Source organism: Nakaseomyces glabratus, chromosome L (genome assembly GCF_010111755.1).
Source record: "Nakaseomyces glabratus chromosome L, complete sequence".
Classification (NCBI taxonomy): Eukaryota; Fungi; Ascomycota; class Saccharomycetes; order Saccharomycetales; family Saccharomycetaceae; genus Nakaseomyces; species Nakaseomyces glabratus.
In genome coordinates this window covers 1,490,001-1,495,000 of record NC_088962.1, presented here as the reverse complement: position 1 = coordinate 1,495,000, position 5,000 = coordinate 1,490,001, and the positions used below count along the sequence as shown (strand labels likewise).

General features: G+C 48.9%; 3 non-coding genes across 3 annotated transcripts; 2 read left to right on the top strand and 1 right to left on the bottom strand.

The window, feature by feature from the left end:
- Positions 1–262: 262 nt before the first annotated feature.
- On the bottom strand, positions 263–383 carry RDN5-1.2. Its single transcript, XR_010605602.1, has one exon. It is a non-coding gene; the product is annotated as a 5S ribosomal RNA (ribosomal RNA).
- Positions 384–2,552: 2,169 nt separating this feature from the next.
- RDN18-1.2 lies at positions 2,553–4,352 on the top strand. The gene has a single exon (XR_010605601.1). It is a non-coding gene; the product is annotated as an 18S ribosomal RNA (ribosomal RNA).
- A 402-nt stretch (positions 4,353–4,754) lies between these two features.
- On the top strand, positions 4,755–4,912 carry RDN58-1.2. The gene has a single exon (XR_010605600.1). It is a non-coding gene; the product is annotated as a 5.8S ribosomal RNA (ribosomal RNA).
- Positions 4,913–5,000: the final 88 nt, after the last annotated feature.

Sequence of the window (5,000 nt, the reverse complement as noted above, 5' to 3'; positions counted from 1 at the left end):
GTCTTGGAAATACCCATTTGGAGGCTCTTTGCGATGGCCCAAAACCGACGTCGACGTCGACGTTGAAAATTTTCACTCTTTCAGTCTTTGTTTGTGGCGAAAAACCAAAAAAAATACAGTATGTCACGTAGGTGGCGATATATGTCACATGTCTTTTTCATGATCTCGCCCGTACAAAAAATTAATCTGGCCTGGATTCGAACCCTGGTGCGGGCTGTTCTGGGGAAATCTGGGATTTTGGCAAAAAAAATAAAAAAAAAAGAGATTGCAGCACCTGAGTTTCGCGTATGGTCACCCACTACACTACTCGGTCAGGCTCTCACAAGCTTAACTACAGTTGATCGGACGGGAAACGGTGCTTTCTTGTGGATATGGCCGCAACCGAAAGATCGTAAAAAAAAAAAGGGTATGTAGGACCAAGCCTGGGTAGGTCGGTGCTGTGGGAAGGGGCGTGGCTAGTGACAAGGCCCGGGAGCGGTCACACACAGAAGAAGTCAGAGGCAAGGGCCCGGGAGCAGTCACGGGAGGAGTCAGAAAAGACGACCGGCAAAACAACTTCAGGAACACTTTTGGGAAACTTTTTGTATGGCAACCGGGGGGTGTTAGGGTGTGTGTGGGGGTGGTTTGCAGGGTAGTTTCGAAAACCACTGGCAAAAGTTGGTGTATGGGGGGTGTGGATGGTGGAAAATAGGGTGGTGTGGTGTCGGGCTGGGGGGGTAGGGTCGGAAGTTTGTATGGCAGGTGTGGGTTTTTATGGTGGCAGTGGATGGAGTTCGGACGGCTCGATTCGTTGGAGCTGAGAAACGGGGCGGTTGGCGGGGTCCCCGGGGGTGGAATCGGCGATTTGGGGTGGTGACATGGCCGTTTCGGGTGCTCCGGGCCCTGCGGCGGAAATACCCACACTGGTCTAGAAATAGTTGTACAATATCCGGTAATTTCCGTTGGTAATGGTTGGCGGATTGCGGAGGTTGTGTTTGTTTATTCTGTGGGAGTATATGTTGAGTGTATGGATGTGTGTTGTTAGTATGGTGGAAGGTAGTGATATGGTACCTAAACATCAATTTTGAAGTACGAGAAATCGGACAAGTGTTCGGAGTGGGGAAAGTGGGCGGGAGAATACCGGGATTGGTAAAATGGTGGCTGGGAAGATGGGGGATGCAAGACCGAGAAGTTGCCGGGGCGCGGAAGCGGATGATCTGCGGCGGAAATGGTGCACTTTGCGGGGTAGGGTGGCCGGTACGGGCGATATTTGTATGGCAGGGTGGTGTTTTTAGTTGCGGATCGTGAAGCGAAAATTCAGAAACCCCAAACCCGATTTTAGGTTCGGAAGTGTTACGGGGTTCCGAGGGCTCGCCCTTGGGGCTGGAGTTTTTGCGTGCGGGGGACGTGAGTCGTGAGTCACTGTGTCACCTGTGACGGGTACTTAAGTGTCCGTTTTGGGTAATGATGTGCGGCGGGCGGGTTTACCCGCGAGTCATGCGAGTCATGGGCGGAAATCCGGGGGCGGGGCGACGTGCGGAGTGCGCGGGCGGCCATGTGACCACGTGCGACGGCACACGTTTTATTTTTCGCAGCCGAGTGCCGAGTGCCGGGGCCCAAAGCCATAGTTAAGGGCGTGGTTGTGCGGGCGTTTCTGGGGACAGCACCTGTGGGAGGCTCGCAAAGTGTCGGGCGACCCTGGGATTTCGAGGGCCGGATCTGGGCCTGAGGCTCGCGTGTTGCTGCTGGAGCAGGACGGGGAGGCCTCGAGCTGTTCAAAGTGGACTGCAGATGCCAGATGCCGGGCCCTTTGGCTACTTTTCGAGCCAGGCCGAAGAGCAAGCTCGGTCCGGGGGTACTTCATGCGAAAGCAGTTGAAAGTGAAGTTTGAAAGAGTTCGGAAACGAGCTCGAGTAGAGCTTGTGCTTGAATATGGCCTCGTCAATCGGTGGAGAGGGTCGCTGGGTGATCGTCAGATCTGCTCAGTCCCTATACAGCGAGCTTGACATGGGCGAAGCGGCGTAACCTTTGTTCTTGCAAAGGGGAAGCTGCGGACGCCTGAACAGTCTCATCCTGGACATCTTGCGATTCCATGGGTGAGCAGAGAAGGATTTGGTGGATTACTAGCTGATAGCAATCTATTTCAAAGAATTCTAATTTGGGGGAATGCCTGGACAGATAGCCGGTCTGCTACGTTTATTCGTTTTGACTGTGATTTGTCTAGTGTAACCTCCTCTCTTGCGGGTGATATCAAACCTTTGTTCTGTGAAACACCGGGACAGTGTTTGGTGGACTCTCTGCATGAGGAACTCAAAGAGTGCTATGGCAAGAATTAAGTGATTAGAGAACTTAGTGCTTGCAGGGTGGGCTGCTGCTGGGTGAATTTCTGCCTGGTGGTGTCTGCTTTTGCGGGCAGAGGAGAGAGAGACAAGGTAATTGTTTTTCTTTCCTTGTGATCTGTGCTTAATTCGTTGTTTCAACGAGTTAACATTCAATATCTACGAGGGTGTTTTCTGGGGGGGTGTTGAGGCTAGTCTTCGACAACCCCTCGGAGAACATACTTTCAAGATAGTTATCTGGTTGATCCTGCCAGTAGTCATATGCTTGTCTCAAAGATTAAGCCATGCATGTCTAAGTATAAGCAATTTATACAGTGAAACTGCGAATGGCTCATTAAATCAGTTATCGTTTATTTGATAGTTCCTTTACTACATGGTATAACTGTGGTAATTCTAGAGCTAATACATGCTTAAAATCTCGACCTCTTGGAAGAGATGTATTTATTAGATAAAAAATCAATGTCTTCGGACTTTTTGATGATTCATAATAACTTTTCGAATCGCATGGCCTTGTGCTGGCGATGGTTCATTCAAATTTCTGCCCTATCAACTTTCGATGGTAGGATAGTGGCCTACCATGGTTTCAACGGGTAACGGGGAATAAGGGTTCGATTCCGGAGAGGGAGCCTGAGAAACGGCTACCACATCCAAGGAAGGCAGCAGGCGCGCAAATTACCCAATCCTGACACAGGGAGGTAGTGACAATAAATAACGATACAGGGCCCATTCGGGTCTTGTAATTGGAATGAGTACAATGTAAATACCTTAACGAGGAACAATTGGAGGGCAAGTCTGGTGCCAGCAGCCGCGGTAATTCCAGCTCCAATAGCGTATATTAAAGTTGTTGCAGTTAAAAAGCTCGTAGTTGAACTTTGGGCCTGGGTGGCCGGTCCGATTTTTTCGTGTACTGGAATGCACCCGGGCCTTTCCTTCTGGCTAACCCCAAGTCCTTGTGGCTTGGCGGCGAACCAGGACTTTTACTTTGAAAAAATTAGAGTGTTCAAAGCAGGCGTATTGCTCGAATATATTAGCATGGAATAATGGAATAGGACGTTTGGTTCTATTTTGTTGGTTTCTAGGACCATCGTAATGATTAATAGGGACGGTCGGGGGCATCAGTATTCAATTGTCAGAGGTGAAATTCTTGGATTTATTGAAGACTAACTACTGCGAAAGCATTTGCCAAGGACGTTTTCATTAATCAAGAACGAAAGTTAGGGGATCGAAGATGATCAGATACCGTCGTAGTCTTAACCATAAACTATGCCGACTAGGGATCGGGTGGTGTTTTTTTAGTGACCCACTCGGCACCTTACGAGAAATCAAAGTCTTTGGGTTCTGGGGGGAGTATGGTCGCAAGGCTGAAACTTAAAGGAATTGACGGAAGGGCACCACCAGGAGTGGAGCCTGCGGCTTAATTTGACTCAACACGGGGAAACTCACCAGGTCCAGACACAATAAGGATTGACAGATTGAGAGCTCTTTCTTGATTTTGTGGGTGGTGGTGCATGGCCGTTCTTAGTTGGTGGAGTGATTTGTCTGCTTAATTGCGATAACGAACGAGACCTTAACCTACTAAATAGTGGTGCTAGCATTTGCTGGTTGTCCACTTCTTAGAGGGACTATCGGTTTCAAGCCGATGGAAGTTTGAGGCAATAACAGGTCTGTGATGCCCTTAGACGTTCTGGGCCGCACGCGCGCTACACTGACGGAGCCAGCGAGTCTAACCTTGGCCGAGAGGTCTTGGTAATCTTGTGAAACTCCGTCGTGCTGGGGATAGAGCATTGTAATTATTGCTCTTCAACGAGGAATTCCTAGTAAGCGCAAGTCATCAGCTTGCGTTGATTACGTCCCTGCCCTTTGTACACACCGCCCGTCGCTAGTACCGATTGAATGGCTTAGTGAGGCCTCAGGATCTGCTTAGAAGAGGGGGCGACTCCACTTCAGAGCGGAGAATCTGGTCAAACTTGGTCATTTAGAGGAACTAAAAGTCGTAACAAGGTTTCCGTAGGTGAACCTGCGGAAGGATCATTAAAGAAATTTAATTGATTTGTCTGAGCTCGGAGAGAGACATCTCTGGGGAGGACCAGTGTAGACACTCAGGAGGCTCCTAAAATATTTTCTCTGCTGTGAATGCTATTTCTCCTGCCTGCGCTTAAGTGCGCGGTTGGTGGGTGTTCTGCAGTGGGGGGAGGGAGCCGACAAAGACCTGGGAGTGTGCGTGGATCTCTCTATTCCAAAGGAGGTGTTTTATCACACGACTCGACACTTTCTAATTACTACACACAGTGGAGTTTACTTTACTACTATTCTTTTGTTCGTTGGGGGAACGCTCTCTTTCGGGGGGGAGTTCTCCCAGTGGATGCAAACACAAACAAATATTTTTTTAAACTAATTCAGTCAACACAAGATTTCTTTTAGTAGAAAACAACTTCAAAACTTTCAACAATGGATCTCTTGGTTCTCGCATCGATGAAGAACGCAGCGAAATGCGATACGTAATGTGAATTGCAGAATTCCGTGAATCATCGAATCTTTGAACGCACATTGCGCCCTCTGGTATTCCGGGGGGCATGCCTGTTTGAGCGTCATTTCCTTCTCAAACACATTGTGTTTGGTAGTGAGTGATACTCGTTTTTGAGTTAACTTGAAATTGTAGGCCATATCAGTATGTGGGACACG